This window comes from Trachypithecus francoisi, unplaced genomic scaffold (assembly GCF_009764315.1).
Source record: "Trachypithecus francoisi isolate TF-2019V2 unplaced genomic scaffold, Tfra_2.0 Lachesis_group10, whole genome shotgun sequence".
Taxonomy (NCBI): domain Eukaryota; kingdom Metazoa; phylum Chordata; class Mammalia; order Primates; family Cercopithecidae; genus Trachypithecus; species Trachypithecus francoisi.
In genome coordinates, this window is record NW_022681455.1 from 12555808 (window position 1) to 12577780 (window position 21973).

The 21973-nt window shown below is 40.3% G+C and overlaps 1 long non-coding RNA gene across 1 annotated transcript; it reads right to left on the reverse strand.

The window, feature by feature from the left end:
- Positions 1 to 818: 818 nt before the first annotated feature.
- LOC117088654 lies at positions 819 to 1991 on the reverse strand. The gene is made up of 2 exons (XR_004439263.1): positions 1819 to 1991; positions 819 to 874 (listed from the first exon to the last, which is right to left on the reverse strand). It is a non-coding gene; the product is annotated as an uncharacterized LOC117088654 (long non-coding RNA).
- Positions 1992 to 21973: the final 19982 nt, after the last annotated feature.

The window sequence follows — 21973 nt, forward strand, 5'->3', positions numbered from 1 at the left end:
CTGTTCTTGATGAACAGACAGAAAAAAAGAAAACAGAAAAAAAGAACTTGAGGAGTCTGAAAACAGGTTTAGCTGAGGGATGTGCCATGGTAAATTTGCTTTGTGAAACTAAGCCAAAGACGTTTATTTTCCTACATCTGCATTTCTCATAATGTCGCAGGTAACATAAACAGTTTCTCTCACCCAACACTGTAATAATGATGGAAATGCATGATAAAGTTAAAGACAACTACATCTGCATATACGTACCAAATGAACAAACAAAAAATCTGTCAGCAATCCTGGGGGAAACACGAGGCTTTCGGATTCTTCTTTCCTATTTCTCTACTTGCATTCTTGGCTTTGGCATAAGTAGAAGAGCTTTCCTAGCCAGAGGCAGAACACTGGTGTGTGTGGGTCAGTCAAGGGCAGCAACATTTGAAGATCCAGATGCATAACAATATTTATAATTGAAAAAAATTCTAGATTTCATAAAGACATTGCAAATTCCATGGCAAAAGGGAGAAAGTAGTTAAAAAAGCAGGGAGACCACATACATCTCTCCTCTGAGAGCTGAAAGAAAAAAATAATTTTTAGAATCAATCCTCAATAACCTCCTATTTTCATCTTTACAGATTGTTAGCTTGAATCGTAGTTGTTGTTTAAAGAAGACGGATGTTGGGGAGAGGAATGGTTACTGATTCCCAGATTTTTAAAAAATGCAATGCAGGGAGAATTCTGAGGAGGGAAGCATGATGTCTGGATTCACTATTTTCCCCTCTCTGGGTGGTGGCTTGATGATGAGAAGATACAACCCTGTCATCATCACTCTCTTTTTTAGGAGTTGCAGCAGAAAGCAATCTTCTCATCGTAAGCAAGCTTCATGAAAATTTGTCTGGAAGAAAGAAGATTGGCAAGATATTGGCTATACTGTTGAAATTGAACCCTGGGAAACAAAGCTATGTACGTACTAAAGCCAAACTTTTACTAGGAAGGTTTGGATTGTCAAGGCTGAGGTGTGATATTTCAGTCTTGGTCCTATTTACTTAGGATGCAATTCAGAAGATTAAAGTTGGCCCTGGGAGATCCAATGAAAAATATACCTAAGTCCAAACTAATCCAGATCTATAATTATTACTTTAAATTCATTACTATTATGAATATATATGTTAGGAATTATTAGCAGCAGAGTGAATCAGTATGATATTTTAAGGATTATGCTTTCATGCTTTTAAATTTTAGATAATACATTTCCTAATATTAATTTTAAAACATTCTCTTTGCCATACTGTTAAGAAGTCTACTTTTTTTTTTCATTTTTATCTTCCTAACTTCTTCTTATCATGACATTGTTGGCCAGATCCTAAATAATTTTAGATACAAGCAAAAGTTTCTTTGTATGAGTGAGCAGAATACTAAGTCTCTTTGCAAATATATTTATACATTTTATTGTAAAGTTTAATTTTGATTATGCATTTGTGTTTGTGCTTTAGATTTCAGGATTATGAGAGCTTTCCTACCCAAGTGAAGTTTTTTCCATTGCTGAAACAACCAATGCCCTTCTTTAAAAATTTTCATTAAACAGATTTCTACCCATTGCTAACATGAATACACAACTTTCCTTCTACCTCCAAGTTCATCATTTCATCTGGCAGTCATTGAAAATTACCATATGTTGGAGGTTGACACCGAGACAAAATATTCAAACTGTTAGGTCCTATGGTTCACCTTTTCCTATGTTTGTTCCTTTCTCTGCTTGTTGTCTTTTTTTTTTTCCTTGAAAAACGCTTTCAAGAAATCCTTGATGTGGGAATAAATTTTATTGTGGTTAAAACTTACTTTTCCAAGGATGAGACAGCCAATAAAGATCCACCAAAATGCTTTCAGGCAGGCAGCGACAATGTCTTCCAGCTCCCGAGCAGGGAAATCATCTGTGGTCTACAGCCCTCCTCTCTGTTTACTGAAAGAAAACAGTCAGTAGGAAAAGCACTGCTCCAGCTTTCAATCCTGTTAGAACAGGGTCTTTTCTCCCATGATGACTGCTTGGTCTTCTGAGAGAAATGTCCAGCGAGCTGGCTTGGCACATTTCAGTGGAGGATTTGGCACTTAGGGAGAAGAGAACAGCTCAGCTGTCAGTTCTTAGTGAAATATAAATAATTCCAGAGAGAAGCAGAAGAAAAACTTAACAGTCTATTCTGAGTCTTTGTCATGAGGGTTCCATAGGGCCAATTTTTTAACATGTCCTCTGAGATACTGGCCTAGCAAGGCCCTCCTTCCAAGTTAAACCAGATGCCAACAGAGATGGAAACGGTCCCTGGAAAGAGAGCTGTTTCTTTCTTTCCACTTCATTCCCCAGTCTCTTTACTGATGGGATTTCAAAAAGGTTAGTATGCTGAAGATGCAGACAGAAGAAACCTGGTCAAGAATGCTCCAGGAGATCCCAGGGACCTCAGATCGACTGTCCTAAGGCAAGAGGGCCCTCACGGGAAAGGCTGTCATACTAAATACTGTACATTCCTGGAGACTTTTGGATGCAAATGACAGACACCCTAAATCAACCCAGATTAAGCCAAAATAACAAGAGCAAACAGAAAAAGAATGTGAATGATCTCAAAGAAAGGATCATCTCTTCCAATAGCTCTGGCAACGGCCAAGAGAGGGCTCTGATTAGGCTGGCCTGAATCATATGCCCATACCTAAATCAATCTTAGTGGCCAGCAAGCTAGATGGTCAGAATTGAATCAAGTGTCCATTCCTAAGGCTAGTGGGGTGTTGGACAAAGATGGGGACTTACGGATTACTTGGACTGAAAAGTATCATTGAAGATTCAGGAAGAGTTTGTTTTCTAAGGCAATATCTGTCAGACACACAAGAAAACATATGTCCTCTGCATATGTGGAAACACTTTGATGAGGCATTAATTGAAAGAGACCCAAGGTGTCTTGGTGCTCTAAGAAGTAGAGCATCCCACAGGAAGCTTGCATAAATCTTAATGTCAATTGGAAAGTGGAGCTGTGGATTGGATTTTAAACACACTCCATTTCAAGCAATTTCACTGCACTTTTACTGGGTAGTCTGGTCCTGAGTGAGACTGTGGACTCAGTTATATTTGGGTTTGGGGTTTTTATCTCTTGTTTCTGTGGTCCTGTTTTCTTTCCCTTTCTAACACTGTCCATGAGAGCACTTACAATTCCCAAGCCATTTGACCCCAATGTCCCACAGCTAAGCAATGGCATGAACATTCTACCCCTTGTTCTCTCCCAAAATGACCTACCCTATGCTTTAAACCCTAAAGACCTTCAGGGAAATTGATGACTAATATCAACTAAAATGAGCATTATTTGTAACACGGTAGGATACTATTGACATTTTAAGAAGAATCTTATGGTTTCCAAACTTTGCAATTTGTACAGGAGACAGAAAGAAAGGGCAGGGGGTGGGGAGAGAGAGAGAGAGAAAGAGAGGGAGAGGAAGAAAAAGAAGAAGAAGAAGAAGAAGAAGAAGAAGAAGAAGAAGAAGAGAAGAAGAAGGAGGAGGAGGAGGAGGAGGAGGAGGAGGAGAGGAGGAGGAGGAGGAGGAGGAGGAGGAGGGGAAGGGGAAGGGGAAGGGGAAGGGGAAGGGGAGGAGGAGGAGGAAGAAGAAGAAGAAGAAGGAAGAGGAGGAGGAGGAGGAGATCAGGTACTTGTGCTGGCTTCAGAGATGTTGAGGAAGTAAAGGGGAGAGAGGAAGAAAAAAGAGGGAAGGTTAAGGAAAAAATGTGTGGTTTTTAACGATTTTTATTTTGCCAAGTTAAGGTCCTTAAAAAGCCACAACAAAACTACTATTTAATACCATGAACATGTTATAAAAGAGAAGATGTTTTAATACCAAAATATTTGAAAAGAGTTTAGTTTCATATTACAAGAAACTCTCTTAAATTAAAAAAATTACACTGTGTTTTGAAAACTCACTGAAATGTCCTAAATTAGCCAGAGATCATTTAATGTTTTATCCAAAGCAGCCTTTGCTGAAGATGAGTTTTTGGGTATCATAGCCTCACTCCAGAGAGTTTAATGATGGAAGCTGTGGGGCCATGGCTCATCAGTGGGATAATTTTATGCCACTGTGCCTTTGTACTTGGAGATATAAATTCCTCTATCTATAAAGGCACGACCTTGGTTTCGGGCCACAGATTCCGGTAGAACTTACACACATCTGAATCATCATCCCTAACAGAGACATTTCAGCACTCAGCACAGCCTGCATTTTATACAGAAGGGAAAACCAAGATGCAGGAGGTAAAGAAATTTGGCTAATGTCACATTCTGTACGTAAATAGCATAGCCAAGAAAGAACTTTTACAAATCAGGACTCAGTTGGCACTCAGACTGAAGGCAGAGAGTCCGCCTCTGAAGACTGAACATGCCCCTGGGTAAGCCCAAGTGGCAGAGATGGCCATAGATGATGGGAAGGAGTCCCAGCTGGCTGGCGGTGCACTTCTGCAAGAGGGAACGATGTTGGGGGAGACAGTTCCAGCCTGGCCATCAGGGTGTTGTGCCTGGGATGTGCGACCATGGAAAGACCCAGACCCATATTGTGGGCTTGGCAGTGTTCAGGCAGTTTTCATGAGGTCAAGGGAAGACCCTACTCCCAGAAACACTATATTACTGAGTCAGTTATCAAGACAGGGGCTCCCTGGAAGAAAGGTCAGGGCCCAAGATTCTAGAAATGAGGTGTAAGATGAGCAAGAGTAAGAGGGAGGGACTTTACTGGCTTCAGAATATCAGCAGCTCTGGACAGGACAAGCTAATGGTAATATGAAAATTAGAACGTTAGCAGTAGAAGGAGTGTTCCACATTGTAAACATGAGAACTGAAGGGAAGAAATTTATAGGACTTTTCCCCCAGTAAAATGGCTGTTGTCTTTAGTGTTTTCTCATCCTTTGAGCTGCATTGCTGGCACATATTAACCACAGTGTAAGAAAGTCACATTTGGATGCAAATATGACCATGGAAGCAACGTTAAAAGTAAAAGAAGAGATTTTGGTGAAACCATGGAGAAAGACATAGACTGGCTCTCAGGAAAACTGGAAACTAGCTGAATGCAGAGGGGCAGGGCTTTGTTGAAGTACTCATAAAAAATCTCAGCATTAAGCCTTGGCAGTAGAAGAAGAGTAACTGGAACTGAGGAAGCTTGAAATCCAGACGGTGTCAGTCAAGATGGAGGTTTAACCTTTGCAGCTACTCAACAGATTTGAAATCTAGTAGAACCATGAAACCCTGCCAAGTCAACTAAGAGACACTAAGAGCAAATTAGGCCTAAAATATAACCTGGGGCCTGAGCCTTGGATTAGGATTAATAGGACTTTTTTAGAGACTCAAGAGACCAAAAGAGAAAGCTCAGACTGAGTTCTGAGGAAATTGCAGAATGACACAGAGGTCATAATCCCTACCAAGATGAAAAATAACAGGGAAAGACTACAATTCCTCAGTGTTTAAGATTGTCAGAAGTTTGTACCTGAGGACTAACCTCCCATTGCAATAAAATTTAGTTATGTCATTTCTAAACTGATTAATGTCAGCTTGGAGTGAGTGGGATCAGAACCTGTGACTCTGCCCAGTTACTTCCCTTGTAACATAGCAGCCCCCTGGATATGGGAAATCTTTGGTGAATGTATCAGCAATCGAAACAAATGAAATATCTCTGTGACATTAATCATTAAACTTTCATATCTGTTATGACAAAAACAATACTCTGAGCACGGGCATTACTGGAAATTCATGAAATGAACCCTCTTTTTTGGGTCAGTGTTTACTACAGTCCTGATTGTTTCAGAAAGAAAACTTTATGAAAGGAAATCAAGAGCATTTCTCCAACTCCACAAGCCCTGCAATAACAGGAAACAAAACTTCTATTTCTGTAGTTTTCCAGATAAGAACTGAATAGTGGATTTTTTTTGAAGGCATGTGGCAAATACTGTTTAAGACATATAAATTAATGTCTATTGCACAGGTTTGGCTGGGTGACTCACATTGCAGCTTCTATTTCTGGTGGGGGAGACTCAGATACATTTGTCATGACTCCAGTAAATGGTAAAAAATGACAAATTGGCAGAGAATTTGTTGCTAACAATGTGGCCATTTCAGGCTTGCTCATTCAATGGGACCACTCTGCCCCAAGAACATTCTAGACTGAATGTGAGGCTTAGCAAAGCCTAACTAGTTACTAAGCAGTTGAAGCCAATTTCTAGTGGCCTGCTAAGACTACTGCAGTTCAGATGCTCTTCAAGAGTAGATGAAACAATGGAAAGATGTGCCAGAGTGTGCAAAGAATGAGGAAACATTGCCCCTTGTGCATTTTCTTTTCTTTTTTTTTTTTTTTAATCAGACTGAGTTTTGCTCTTGTTGCCCAGGCTGGAGTGCAATGGCGAAATCTTGGCTCACTGCAACCTCTGTCGCCCAGGTTCAAGTGATTCTTCTGCCTCAGCCTCCCGAGTAGCTGAGATTACAGGCATGAGCCACCATGCCCAGCTAATTTTTTTGTATTTTTAGTAGAGATGGGGTTTCTCCATGTTGGTCAGGCTGGTATCGAACTCCTGACCTCAGGTGATCCACCCGCCTCGGCCTCCCAAAGTGCTGGGATTACAGGCGTGAGCCACCGTGCCTGGGCCTGTGTGCATTTTCTTGTGCATGCTTTCTGTTCACTGGAAGCACAAGATGCAAGCAGAGATATTGGTGAAGAATGATGGGGCATTCCAATATTGAGACAATGCTATGAATGAATGTTCATAATAAAGGTCAGATGCTTGGAGGTTGAAGGAAAATCAGTTGAAGAGTTGCCAGTGACTGTTTACAGTCTTGAGACCTTCATGCCTCCAGCATGAGACCTCATGAGAGATCCTGAGACCTCCAGGCTCCCCTCAACCAGATCTTCCATGGAAACTAGCACCCAGTTGCCTTAAAAGGGATTATTTCTTTGAATATGCAAAGAAGTGGTTTACTCAGTTAGTTCAGAACATATTTGCTAATTACAAATTATATACTTCAAGTACAATAGCTAGCTGGTCTATTACAATACACTTTCCCAAAGTTTTCGCAAGTCGTGTTGTAACAGCAAACATAATTAGGGAGATCTGTGTGTTTCATTTTAAAGTTTATCCTCTTCAACAGCTCTGAAAAGGACAGGAAAGTCAGGTCAGAAAGCCAGCAGGCCATTTAAGACATAAATCTCTCAAAACACACTGTCTGAGCACATGCTGATATGGAAATATGGACATTGAGAGATTCTTTAGGTTATAATGCATAGTTTTTTTTTTTTTTTTTTTTGAGATGGAGTCTTACTCTGTCCCCTAGGCTGGAGTGCAGTGGCACGATCTCAGCTCACTGCAACTTCCGCCTCCCGGTTCAAGTGATTCTCCTGCCTCAGCCTCCCAAGTAGCTGTGACCACAGGTGCATGCCACCACACTCACTAATTTTTTTGTTTTTTTTTTTGGTAGAGATGGGGTTTCACTGTGTTAGCTAGGATGGTCTCGATCTCCTGACCTCGTGATTCACCCGCCTCGGAATCCCAAAGTGCTGGGATTACAGGCATGAGCCACCGCACCCGGCCAATGCAAAGGTTCTTTTATGGTCAAGGTTTTCAGCTTTTTAATCATAACAATGGATTATTGGTTTCCTTGTTTGCTAAGACATTATTGATGTCATTCCTCATTGACATGACTCAGAGAAAAGAATTTTTAATATTTGATTATGTCAACAATTGTGAAACATTACTGAGAGCATCCAAGTAGAAGAGGGTGAGATGAGTACCTTTGTTGAATGTCTTATTGCTACAACCAATAAATAACTGTAAAGATGCAAGAATAACATATCTCCATACCCAGATTCAGTCACTGCTGACACTTTGCTATATTTTGTTATGTATTTTATTTTTGCTTGTTCTAGACCACATTTATCCACAATTTTGCATCTTGCTTTTATTACACTTAACTTTAATACCATCAGCAGGTTACCAGGTTATTAAAATCATATGTAAAGATCACTTTCATAAAGAGTGATCTTATACAATTGACACATACAGGTTGTTGGCAGTTTTTGTTTTGTTTTGTTTTGTTTTGTTTTGTTTGAGACAGAGTTTTGCTCTTGTTGCTAGGCTGGAGTGTAATGGTACGATCTCAGCTCACTGCAACCTCCGCCTCCCGGGTTCAAGCGATTCTCCTGCCTCAGCCTCCAGAGTAGCTGACATTACAGGTGCCTGCCACCACACCCAGCTAATTTTTGTATTTTTAGTAGAGACAGGGTTTCACCATGTTGGTCAGGCTGGTCTCGAACTCCTGACCTCAGATGATCCACCTGCCTCGGCCTCCCCAGTGTTTCTTATTATAAATAATTTTGTGTGAAACGTCTTTGCAAACAAACCTCTTTCCTTGTTACTTATAATTTCATTGAGATTCTTAGGAGTGAAATCATTAGGTCAAAAGTGTAACTTTTTGGAGCTATTCATACTTATTGCCAAATTGCTAAATAGAAAGGTTGTACCAGTTTATGTCCCAACAGAAGTTGATGAAGGTACAAAAAGAGAATATCCTTAGGTTTCATTAATTTAGTCATAGTCCTGTGAGAATTTATGCTTATGGTAAACAGAGCATTGGATAAAGATAAACAATCGAAATATTTTTGTTTAAGATAAAATGAAGGCAGAAGATATCCTTAAAATGCGAAGAAATGCTGAGAATTTAAAAAGATCTGCTGGGAGTGTGCCAGTCTTCCCGATGTCCCTGTCCCTCAGTGGGGGATGTTCCTCCCGCATAGAAGCAGCTGGGAGGAACATCTCTCTCCAAGAGACTAGATATCGGGAAGACTGGCACACTTCTAGCAGATCTTCAGAGGGAAGGCATTGAGAACAGGTGGAGGGAAGACGCAGAAGCTGGGCTGGAGCGGGAGGAAGCTGAGAACCCTGCACAGAGCTGCACTGCACTGGGACTGTTCCTAGCCTCCAACAATTCCTGCAGAGGGGGTGAGTTAACTGGTAAGGAGCAATCAGCTTTCAACACGGGCCTCCTGAATCTCTACTGGAGGAGACCCCTCAACCACCACAGACTCTTGAGTTGGCAGGGAAAACTGCTTAGAGAAGTCACAGGGGCAGAACTCCAGCCAGGGTGGAGCCCACAGTATTTGGTAGTGGAGGATGTCCAGAGATGCCCACCCCACTACGCTTGACTTGCTCCCGTAGGAGACTTTAGCCCCAGGAAAACTGTCTGGTCTGTGTGTTGCAGGGCGATCTGGCCCATGAGAAGGAGTCAGTCAGATCTGAGCATCCCTCAGTCTGCTGGTGGCTCCTGGAGCCCCAGCCTGGCCATGCCTGCTTGCAATGCAGCCCCCAGATACCTCCTGGGGTCGCACATCATAGTTCCTGCACTGGTGAACTGTGTCCCTGACAAGCAGAGTCCTCCAGTAGAGTGGCCCCTGTGGACAGGCACCAGCCCACCTGTGCCCTGCCCCCACTGCAGCCTCCTCCTTGCCACCTTGCCTACAGACACTCGCCCAAGGTCACCCTCTACATTGCTTTGCCAGCACATGTGTGTGGGTGGGCCTAGCTTTCCCTTCCCTGCCAGCCTGTGGGTGCACGTGCACCCTGCCAAGACACTACTGCGAGTGTGAATGCACCCTGCCCTCCTTCCTCCCACCATACCACCATTGTCATGGGCGCATTGGCAGGCATGGAGCCCTCCAGCCCCACCCCTGCCAGCACTTCACTCTGCACTGGAGCTGCTGCTGGGAAATCAGGCATGGAGAACAGTGGACCTGCCCCCAGCCCAGAATGGCCACTACCATCCATGTGCATAAGTATAAAGGATGCACACAGTCCTACACGCACCAGCACCCTGTCCCTGTGCTAACACCACCACTACACTGTTGTGAATGTGTGCACAGTTGCTGGTGGGGTCCCCACACCCCCTGAGCCCTACTGCCACCACTACTGTTGGGAAGGCCCACACGGAGGCCAGCACCCTGGCACTGGGTAGCCCCTTGCTGCAGCCAACAAGCATGCACCCTGTGACACTGCCACTGCTGCTGCTGCTGGCACGTGTGAACAAGAATGGATCCTGCTGCCACTACCTTACAAAGTGCTTTAGCTGGCACCACCCATCAGAATGTTGTCACCAGCCGTCCAAGAGCACCTTAGCTCCTCCAGCACAGGAGGTTCTTAGCCTTGAGGAGGCAGAGATCAAATCCAGGGCCTAATACTAGGCTCCCAGAGTTACAGTATGCAGTACAGGAGTCCTGTGCTGAGCCTTGGTCCCCTAATATCTTCCAGTAAGGAAGCCAGTCAACTGAATCCACCTTACACCATAGTTAAACTCCAAGGTCATCAAATAAGATTGTGAAAAAACACAGAAAACTCATCCAAAGTTCAGCAACTTCAAAGACTGAAGAAATATCAGCCCAGAAAGATGAGAAAGAACCAGTGCTAGAACTCTGACAACTTCAAAAGTCACCATATCTTCTTTCCTCCAAACAACTGCACTAGTTCTTCAGCAAGTGTTCTTAACTTCATTCCTGTCCATAATCTGAGTTCTGTTTCTGTCATTTCAGCCATCAGAAACAGAACTCAGATTATGGACAGAAATGAAGATCATTGAGATTCAGGAGAATGTTGAAATTCAATCCAAGGAAGTTAAAAGTCACAATAAGGGTTGGGCGTGGTGACTCACGTCTATAATCCCAGCACTTTGGGAGGCTGAGGCGGGTGGATAACCTGAGGTTAGGAATTCGGGACCAGCCTGGCCAATGTGGCGAAACCCCATCTCTACTAAAAATACAAAAATTGGTTGGGCTTGGTGGTGCACGCCTGTAATCCCAGCTACTCGAGAGACTGAGGAAGGAGAATCACTTGAACCTAGGAGGTGGAAGTTGCAGTGAGCCAAGATCACGCCACTGCACTCCAGCCTGCATGATGGGAGCGAGTCTCCACCTCAAAAAAAAAAAAAAAAAAAAGAATCACAATAAAATCATACAGAAGCTAATAGACAAAATGACCAGTATAGAAAAATATGTAACTGACCTTAAAGAGCTGAAAAACACTCTACAAGAATTTCATAATGCAATTGCAAATATTAATAGCAGAATAGACCAACCTGAGGAAAGAATCTCAGAGCCTGAAGACTAGCTTTCTGGAATAAGACAGTCAGACAAGAATTTTCAAGAAAAGAACAAAAAGGAATGAACAAAATCTTAGAGAATCTCAAGAATTATGGAATTATGTAAAGAGACTGAATCTATGCCTACTGATGTCCCTGAAAGAGATGGGGAGAATGGAAGCAACTCAAAAACATATTTCAGGATGTCATCCATGAGAACTTCCCCAACTTAGCTACAGAGGCCAAAATTCAAATTCAGGAAATGCAGACAACCCAAGCAAAATGCTTCACGAGAAGATTACCCCCAAGACACATAATTATAAGATTCTCCAAGGTCTAAATGAAAGAAAAAAATGTTAAAAGCAGTTAGAGAGAAAAGACAGGTCACCTACAAAGGGAAGCTCATTAGACTAACAGCAGACCTCTCAAAAGAAACCCTGCAGGCCAAAAGGGATTAGGGGCCTATATCCAACATTCTTTAAAAACAGAAACTCCAACCAAGAATTTTATATCCAGCCAAACTAAGCTTATAAGCAAAAAAGAAATAAGATCCTTTTCAGACTAGCAAATGCTGAGGGAATTTTTTTACCACCAGACTTACCAGAAAAGAGCTCTTGAAAGAAGCACAAAATATGGAAAGGAAAGACTATTACTAGCCACTGCAAAAACACATTTAAGTACTCAGACCAGTGACACCATAAAGCAACCACACAAACAACTCAGCATAATAAACAGCTAAAATCACAATGACAGGATCAAATCCACACAGATCAATACTAACCTTGAATGCAAATAGGTTAAGTGACCCAATTAAAAGACACAGTGTAGCAAGCTGGATAAAGAATAAAAACCCAATGGTATACTGTCTTCAAGAGACCCATCTCACATGCAATGAGGCCTATAGGCTCAAAATAAAGGTATGGAGAAAAATCTACCAAGCAAGTGGAAAACTGAAAATAGCAGGGGTTGCAATCCTAATGTCAGACAAAACAGAGTTAAACCAACAAAGAACAAGAAAGACAAAGAAGGGCATTACATAATGGTAAATAGTTCCTTTCAACAAGAAAACCTAATTATCCTAAATATATATGCACCCAACACAGGAACACCCAGCTTCATAAAGCAAGTTCCTAGAGACTTTCAAAGAGACTTAGACTCCCACACAATAACAGTGTGAACCTTCAACACTCCACTGACCGTATTAGATAGATTACTGAGGCAGAAAATTAACAAAGATATTCAAAACCTGAACTCAACACTGGACCAAATGGATCTGATATCTGGAGAGATCTATAGAACTCTCCACCCCTAAACAACAGAATATACATTATATCATCCACACTCTTGGACCACAGCACAGTAAAAATAGAACTCAATATGAAGAAAATTGTTAAAAACAATTTACATGGAAATTAAATATTCTGCTCCTGGATGACTTTTGGGTAAAGAACATACCAGAATCTCTGGAACACAGCTTAGGCACCGTTAGAAGGAAAATTTATGGCACTAAATGCCCATATTAAAAAGCTAGAAGGTATGAAATTAATAATCAAACATCACAACTAAAAACTAGAGAAACAAGAGCAAACCAACGCCAAAGGTAGATGAATACAAGAAATAACCAAAATAAGAGCTGAACTGAAGGAGATTGAGACATAAAAAAACACTCAAAAGATCAATGAAGCCAGGAGCTGGCTTTTTGAAAAAAAACTAATTAGAAAAATAGGCTGCTACCTAGACTAACATAGAAGAAAAGAGAGATTAAAAAAAAAAATTAGAATTACCACTGACCTCACAGAAATACAAATAACCAACAGAGACTATTATGAACACCTATATGCACACAAACTACAAAATCTTGAAGAAATGGATAAATTCCTGGACACATACACCCCGTCCCAAGACTGAACAAATAAGAAATCGAATGCCTGAACAGAACAGTAATGAGCTCCGAAATTAAATTCATAATAAATAGCCTACCAACCAAAAGAAGACCTGCACCAGACAGATTCACAGCCAAATTCTACCAGATGAACAAAGAAGAGCTGTCACCATTCCTACTGAAACTATTCCAATAATAATAATAATAATAATGAGGAGGAGAGACTCTTCCCCAACTCATTCTGTCAGGCCAGCATCATTCTGATATCAAAACCCGACAGGGACATAACAACAAAGAAAACTTCAGGCCAATATCCTTGATGAATATAGATGCAAAAATCCTCAAAAAAAAAAAAAATACTAGCAAACTGAATGCAGCAGCACATTAAAAAGCTAATCCACCACAATCAAGTAGACCTTATCCCTGGGACGCAAGGTTGGCTCAACAAATGCAAATCAATAAATGTGATTCCTCACATATACAGAATTAAGGACAAAAACCACATGATCACCTCACTAGATGCAAAATAGGCTTTTGGTAAAAGTTAACATTCTTTCATGTTAAAAACCATCAACAAACTAAGCATTGAAGGAACATAGCACAAAATAATAAGAGACGTCTATGGCAAACCCACAGCCAACATCATATTGAATGGCAAAAGCTGGAAGCATTCCCCTTGAAAACTGGCACAAGACGAGGTTGCCCTCTCTCACCACTCTTACTCAACATAGTATTGGAAGTCCTGACCAGAGCAATCAGACAAGAGAAAAAATAAAGGGCATCCAAGTAGAATGAAAGGAAGTCAAACTATTCCTGTTTGCAGACGACATGGTTCTATATCGAGAAAATCCCATCATCTCTGCTCAAAAGATCCTACATCTGATAACTTCAACAAAGCTTCAGGATACAAAATTCATGTATAAAAATTACTAGCATTCCTATACATCAGCAACAGCCAAGCTGAGAGCTAAATCAGGAAGGCAATCCCATTCACAATAGCCACAAAAAGTATAAAATACTTAGGAATATAGCTAACCAGGGAGGTGAAAGATCTCTACAATGAGAATTATAAGTCACTGCTCAAAGAAATCAGATATGATACAAACAAATTGAAAAACATTCTGTGCTCATGAATGGGAAGAATCAATATTATTGAAATAGCCGTACTGCTCAGAGCAATTTATAGATTCAGTGCTATTACTATCAAACTACCAATGACATTCCTCTCAGAATTAGAAAAAACTATTCTAAAATTCATATGGAACCAAAAAAGAACCTAAATAGTCAAAGGAATTCTAAGCAAAAACAACAAAGCAGAAGGCATCACCTGACTTCAAACCATACTACCAAGGCTATAGTAACCAAAACAGCATGGTACTGATACAAAAAGAGAAACATAGACCAGTGGAACAGAATTTCCCAGAAATAAGTCCATTGATAAAAAAGAAATGGGGAAAGGACTCTCTGTTCAATAAATGGTGTGGAGATAACTGTCTAGCCATATGCAGAAGATTGAAACTGAACCCCTTCCCTACACCATATAGAAAAATCAACTCAAGATGGATTAAAGACTTAAATGTAATACCCCAAACTATTAAAAACCCTGGAAGACAACTTAGGCAATATAATTTTGGACATAGGAACTGGCAAAGATTTCATGATGAAGACACCAAAAGCAATTGCAACAAAAGCAAAAATTGACAAGTGGCATCCAATTAAACTAAAGAGCTCTGGCAGAGCAAGAAAAACTATCAACAGAGTAAACAGACAACCTGCAGAATAGGTGAAAATACTTTCAAACTATTCATCTGACTAAGGTCTAATATCAAGCATCTCTGAGGAAATTAAATTTACAAAAAAAATAAACAACCCCATTAAAAAGTGAGCAAAGAACATGAACAGACATTTTCAAAAAAGGACATACCCGTGGCCAAAAAGCATATGAAGAAAAGCTCAATATCACTAATCATTAGAGAAATGCAAATCAAAACCACAATGGGATACCATCTCACACGAGTCAGAATGGCTATTATTAAAAAGTCGAAAATAACAGATGCTGGCAAGGTTGCAGAGAAAAGGGAATGCTAATACATTGTTGGTAGGAGTGTAAATTAGTTCAAACATTGTGAAAAGTAGTGTAGTGATTCCTCAAAGAGCTAAAAACAGAGCTACCATTGGACCCAGTAATCCCATTACTGGGTATATACCCAAAGGAATATAAATCATCCTCTCATAGAAACACATGTACACCTGTGTTCATTGCAGCACTATTCACAATAGCAAACACACGGAATCACCCTAAATGCCTATCAGTGGTAGACTGGATAAAGAAAATGTGCTGCATATACATCTTGGAATACTATGCAGCCATAAAAAAGAACAAGATCATTGTCCTTTGCAGAAACATGGATGGGGCTAGAGGCCATTATCCTTAGCAAACTAACGCTGGAATAGAAAACCAAATATTGCATGTTCTCACTTATAAATGGGAGTTAATGATGAGAACACATGAACACAAAGAGGGAAACAAGAAACACTGAGGTCTACTATGAGTGTAGAGATGGGGAGGAGGGAGAGAATCAGAAAGGTAACTATTGGGTACTAAGCGTAATGCCTGAGTGATGAAATAATCTGTACAACAAACCCCCATGACACAAGCTTACCTGTATAACAAACCTGCATATGTACTCCTGAACCTAAAAGTTAAAAATAAATAAAAACAAAAAATATATGGTAACACACACACAAATATGTATATTCATAATTTGTAGCTGGGGAAACTTTGCAAGCAATTTTTAAAAGTCCATTTCTTTAATAATGAAAATAATCCCTTATATTTGCAGCCTGCTTAAGAGTTTTCCAAATACTACTATAAATTATCTTTTATTAATTACCATGAACTTTAGCAAATTCTCTTGAAATAACTCAGGACCTACCAGAAACCTTCAAATGCAAAATCATTTTCAAAAATATATTACAAAATTGTCTTATGTTGTAAATTTGTTTTCTTCATGAGTTCTAAAATTGATATTCCCCAGGCCGGGCGCAGTGGCTCACGCCTGTAATCCCAGCACTTTGGGAGGCCGAGGCAGGCGGATCACAAGGTCAGGAGATCGAGACCATGGTGAAACCCCGTCTCTACTAAAAATACAAAAAATTAGCCAGGCGCAGTGGCAGGCGCCTGTAGTCCCAGCTACTCAAGAGGCTGAGGGAGGAGAATGGCATGAACCAGGGAGGCGGAGCTTGCAGTAAGCCGAGATCATGCCACTGCATTCCAGCCTGGTGGACAGAGTGAGACTCCATCTCAAAAAAAAAAAAAAAAAAAAAAATTATATTCCCATGAAAGATCTCTCCTCTGGGTAAAGGATAAACTCTATGGTATGATTCTTTCTCTTTCAAGCAGCATGGGAAGGTAGGCCTTGGGGACGGGCTGAATAGTGTGTTTATTCCCATCTGTCTTTGCATCTTCTTGATATCAAAACTAGGACAAATACTCATGGATTGAAAGAATCAATATCATTAAAATGGTTATACTTCCCAAAGCAATTTATAGATTCAATGCTATTCCTATCAAACTACCAACATCTTTCTTCATGGAATTAGAAAAAAAAAAAAAAAAACTGTCCTAAAATTCACATGGAACTAAAAATGACCCTAAATTAGCCAAAGCAATCTTAAGCAAAAAGAACAAGGCAAAAGAACAAGGCCAGAAGTATCACACTACTCAACTTTAAACTACACTATTAGTCTACAGTAACCAAAACAGCATGGTTCTGGAACAAAAACAGACACATAGACCAATGGAACAGAAAAAAATTTTAAAAACCAAAAAAAAAACCTCAGAAGTAAAGCCACACACCTACAACTATCCTTCACAAGACCGACAAAAACAAACAATGGGTAAAGGACTCCCTGTTCAATAAATGGTGCTAAGATAGCTGGCTAGCCATATGCAGAAGAATAAAACTAGACCTCTACTTTTCACCATATACAAAACTTTACTCAACATGGATTAAAGATTTAAATGCAAGACTTTAAACTATAAAAATCCTAGAAGAAAACTTAGAAAATGCCCTTTTCAACATTGATCTTGGCAAAGAATTTTGACCAATTCCCCACAAGCAATTGCAACAAAAATAAAAATTGACATGTAGAACCTAATTAAAATAAAGAGCTTCTGCACAGCAAAAGAAACTATCAACAGAGTAAACAGACAACCTACAGAATCAGAGAAAAGTGTCACAAGCTATGCATTGACAAAAGTCTAATAACCAGAATCTATGAGGAACTTCAACAATGGAACAAGTGAAAAACAATCCCATTAAAAAGTGGGCAAAGAACATGAACAAACACTTCTTAAAAGAACATACAAGCAGCCAAGAAGCATAGGAATAAATACTCAGTATCACTAATCATCAGAGAAATGCAAATTAAAACTATGATGACATACTGTCTCACACCAGTCAGAATACCTATTATTAAAAAGCCCCAAAACAACAGATGCTGGTAAGGCTTTGGAGAAAAGAGAATGTTTATACACTGCTGTGGGAATGTAAATTAATTCAGCCACAGTGGAAAGTGGTTTGGATATTTTACAAGGAACTTCAAACTGATTTACCATTTGACCTAGAAATCCCATGATTAGGTATATACTCAAAGGAAAATAGATTATTACATCAAAAAGACAGATGCACCTGTATGCTCATTGCCATATTATTCACAATATCAAAGACATGGAATTGATCTAGGTGCCCATTAAAGGTGGATTGGATAAAGAAAATGTGGTACATATACACCATGGAAACCTACGCGGCCATAAAAGAGAATGAGATCGTGTCCTTTGCAGAAACATGGATGAAGCTGGAGGCCAGAATACTAAGTAAATTAACATAGGAACAGAAAAGCAAATATATCGTGTGTTCTCACTTATAAGTGGGAGCTTAACATTGGGTACTAAGGGATGTAAAGATGGGAACAATAAATACTAGGGATGAATAGATGGGGAGCGAGAGAGGAGGACATGGGTTGAAAGACTATCTATTGGGTACTATGCTCACTACCTGGGTGCAATATATCCATGTAACAAATCTGCACATGTACTTTCTGCATCTAAAATAAAAGTTGAATTTTAAAAGAAAAAAAGTAGGAAAAAAGAGAGCATGTTGCAGTTCCCTGAAGACACCAGGCATATCCCTACCTTGGGATTTTTCCACTTGCTGTTTCTTTAGCCTGGAACATTCTACCCAAATGCCATCTTGGATCCATCCTTGCTCTCTTCCTTCAAGTCTTTGCTCAGAGGGCACCATCTCAGCCAGGCCTTCCGGCATAACCCTATTTAGAAGTGCAGCCACCAACCTCTCCCCACCACCAAAGTCACTCTCTTTCCTTTTTCCTCCTTTATTTTTCTGCATTGCACTTCTTACCATGACTTCTGTTTGTTTGTTTGTTTTACTTAGTTACTTGTTTTCATCTGTTTTCTCACAGGAGAATATGCACTCCATGAGAGCAAGGGTTTTTGTCTGCTTTATTCACTGTTGTATTTCAGTTACCTAGAATAGTGACCGGTACACAGTAAGGTCTTACTTACTATGTCTTTGTTGAAGAGAAGAAAGCCTAAATGAATGTGGGGCCTGGAATTGTCTAGCAATATATCTGGATAAGCTATAAAGCAAGATAGTATTCTTAAGGGGAACCTTTGTCTTTGATGCCCATCCTGCTAATAGCTTACATTAGAATGTAACAGGTGTCCCAGTGATAGCTAAAGAAGAGAAGAGACTGAGAACAGCCTTTATTTTTATTTATTTATTCATTTATTTTTGAGATGGAATCTCGCTCTGTCACCAGGCTGGGGTATGTTGGTGCGATCTCAAATCACTGCAGCCTCCACCTCTTAGGTTAGAGCAATTCTCCTGCCTCAGCCTCAGCCTCAGAAGTAGCTGGGATTACAGGCACACACCACCATGCCTGGCTAATTTTTGTATTCTTAGCAGAGATGGGGTAACAACACATTGAACAGGCTGGTCTCCAACTCCTCACCTCAGGTGATCCACCCGCCTTGGCCTTCAAAGTGCTGGGATTACGGGGGTGAACCATGCATCTGCCCGGCAACAGCATTTATTAAAGTGTATCAGACAGACTCTGGGGAGTCAAAAGTCCCAAGTTTGACACTGTCTTGCCGTATGACCCTGGGCAGTTGGTCAACATCTCTAAGGCTCAGTTTTCTTTTTTTTTTTTTTTTTTTTTTTTTTTTTTTTTTTTTTTTTTGAGGCTGAGTCTTGCTCTGTCGCCCAGGCTGGAGTGCAGTGGCCAGATCTCAGCTCACGGCAAGCTCCGCCTCCCGGGTTCCCGCCATTCTCCTGCCTCAGCCTCCCGAGTAGCTGGGACTACAGGCGCCCGCCACCTCGCCCGGCTAGTTTTTTTTGTATTTTTAGTAGAGACGGGGTTTCACCGTGTTCGCCAGGATGGTCTCGATCTCCTGACCTTGTGATCCGCCCGTCTCGGCCTCCCAAAGTGCTGGGATTACAGGCTTGAGCCACCGCGCCCGGCTAAGGCTCAGTTTTCTTACCTGTAAGATAAGAATGAGGGTACCTGCCTCACGAGATTGCCATGATTATGCAATGAGATGACATGTGGCACACAGGAAATGCTCAGTAAATGTTGGCCTGCATTATTATGCAGCAGATATTGAGATAAGCATTTAATGTATATAATTATGCTTAATTATCACAACAATGTTAGGAAGTCTATAAGCTCTTCCCAACATGTATTCTGTGAATCTCCCAATAAGTCTGGACAATGCTATGTAATTCATACCTCCATTGGAGGTTTATCTCATGCCGTAATGTATCGGGAATGTCTGCAATGAAAAACCCCATTTTACTTTAATTGGACTTAATCTAGTATTACCCACAAGATGCTTTTCTCTTTTTACATAGCACTTATCATTATGTGAAAATGGTGATTTCAGTAAATGTCCCTTAATAGAGACAGAATACACATTTTTGTTTCCATTTAACAGAGGAGAATGCTGAGGCTCAGAGAAGTTCAGTGCTTTACACAAAGTCACAGAGACAACAGTTTAAGTGCCAATAAGCTAACCCTGGTCAATCTGATTCAGAAGACTAAGCTTATCACCACCTCACTCCACACAGCCCCCTAGTGTCTAGCTGGGTTATGACTATTGCATAGAATGATGACCTACAACGCAGCTGTGCTTCTAGACTTTTGGAAAATTCAAGACCAGCTGGAAAATGAATTTAAGATGCGATTGTTTTCAGTGAACCATAAAACCCCCATATTACATGAACTCTCTGGCTTGGCCTTGATTTAATGCTAATGATGATTTTCTTCTTTCTGATATTTATGTTGTAGGCAGGCAAACAAAAGTAAGGTCATTATCTAAAACGTGTATGAAAACAGCAGAATTGACTTACAAAGATGAAAACAGAGAGAATCAAATTAAAATCAATTAATTAGAAACACATTAGTACAAATATGAAATCTGAAGCTATGTTCCTCTTGTCAAAGAGAACATTTGAAAATTTAATACACTGAGTGAGGAAAGTTGATCTTCAAAAATGTTATACGTCTCAATTGTTAGTTACCCAGGGGTGCTCTTCTTAGACAGAAATTCCAACTAAACAGGCAGCCTTGGTTACAAAGAAACATGGCTTCATGTTTGGAGACCGTGCTTACTTGGTTTCTTAATCGAATCAACCCTAAATTCAAATTTTATAACTATTTAGTCCATTTTTAAAGTCTGAGGCCATGGGATTCACAGATAAACAGAGAGAAACTCAGAATTTTGTTTGGAAGCAAAGGAAAGAAAAAGTGCATAATAAATTGGGAAATCATGTTTGAAGATGAAGAGCCCTTTACTCTCAACTTCCAATAGAATTTCCAAGTATTTCCAAGTAGGGGTGGACAAAAGTGACGAGACAATCCTGATGAGACGAGATGCCACAGCGACATCCCCATTGCAAATTGTATTTGGTGCCAGGACAAATCATCTCAATTTAGATAAGTGGGAAGCAGCTTATCTGCCTTTTATCTAGCATACTATAGGAGATAAATAAGCCTAGAAAGGGTGTCTTAAAAATTGGGCCATGTATCGATGTAGCTCAGTTTGTTTTGCAATACTAAGTCAGTGTCCCTTAATAACTACCAAAAGAAGGATTGGTAGAAATATCAAACTGTCATTGTCTTTTGTCTGAACTATCAGAAGCATACCCAGGTTCTTACGTCAGCCCCAGACTGATCCACATGCACTTCTCTCGAGACCTTCCATGTTTACTTGATTATTTGTTCTGCTTAAGACAGCAGACATGTCAGATCTAAGCAAGGCTTGCTGGACATGCCTTTGTGCAGTGGTACAACGGCAAAATTACTATTCAGTTGATTACCAGTGGCAACACGAACACTGATTACTAGAAAGAACATAACATTTTGCTCTGTACTATTGGGTCAAATCCAGGGATGGAGGGAATGGGACACAAGTGCTTGCAGAGTGATTTGTAACTGTCAATAACAGCAAATTCTCCTAGACTTCCCAACACTCAGATGAGTAGCCCTGGAGTACTGTCAGGAGAAAGGCCTTCTTTATATTCTTATGGTATTTTTAAGAGATAATCGCATGTGCATTTTTAACATGTTTCTCTTTTTAAGATAATTAAAGACTTTGATTTTGCCAGAAATGCATTTGAGGCAGGCCTTACGATATCAATCTTAGAGGTTTGGAGGAGTCTCAGTATCTATGTTTAGTGCAATTTGTACACATTTTGGACAAGGCAGAACTATTTATTTTGAGATCTCAATGTTTCCAAGCAACGATGCACTACGAAATATTTTAGAAAAGCCTTTTGGCAATGGCTAATAAGAATTTTCCATATGTGTGAACATACATAGCAACAATGGGCATAAAAACCCGTTTCAACTTCTGCCACTTCTTGGACCTAATCTTACCTTAGAAAGAAATAATAGAGATTGAGCTGCT